This window comes from Camelina sativa, unplaced genomic scaffold, assembly GCF_000633955.1.
Source record: "Camelina sativa cultivar DH55 unplaced genomic scaffold, Cs unpScaffold07405, whole genome shotgun sequence".
Classification (NCBI taxonomy): domain Eukaryota; kingdom Viridiplantae; phylum Streptophyta; class Magnoliopsida; order Brassicales; family Brassicaceae; genus Camelina; species Camelina sativa.
The window spans coordinates 1-464 of record NW_010928476.1 but is presented as its reverse complement, the minus strand read 5'-3'; the positions used below and the strand labels follow the sequence as shown (position 1 = coordinate 464).

The 464-nt window shown below is 42.5% G+C and overlaps 1 long non-coding RNA gene across 1 annotated transcript; it reads left to right on the top strand.

Moving 5' to 3' along the window:
- Positions 1–8: 8 nt before the first annotated feature.
- Positions 9–464, top strand: LOC104774975. Its single transcript, XR_765623.2, has 3 exons — positions 9–135; positions 218–349; positions 422–464. It is a non-coding gene; the product is annotated as an uncharacterized LOC104774975 (long non-coding RNA).

Sequence of the window (464 nt, the reverse complement as noted above, 5' to 3'; positions counted from 1 at the left end):
TCCTCTGAGCTATTTGCTTCTTCTGTCTGTACTTTAATATCTCTGACGTCCTGGTTACAGATTGAGCATGCCCAACATTTGGCACCAGGATCAGCCAACCGGTTTGGTCAACTTCAGATTGTAGCTTCAGTTCAGGTAATTAGTTACTTCCCGGCATTGAGCATTTTGGGCTTAAAACTCACTTTCTTGATCTAACACATCTAATACTCGTGTACAGCCGGATCATTTGCTTGATGATGCTGAATCTGTTGTTAAGAAGCTCGGTTCTGAGAGAGGCCTAACGGAGTCTTATCTATTCCAATCTCTCTTAAATGGCAATGCACTCTTGGCGCTTGGTTCAGACTGGCCTGTACGTTTTCGATAATCTCCACATATATTCAAACTATGAATTCAAGCTTAACTTTGTGAATTTTCCCTCCAGGTAGCAGACATTAACCCGTTGAACAGTATTAGAACCGCGGTGA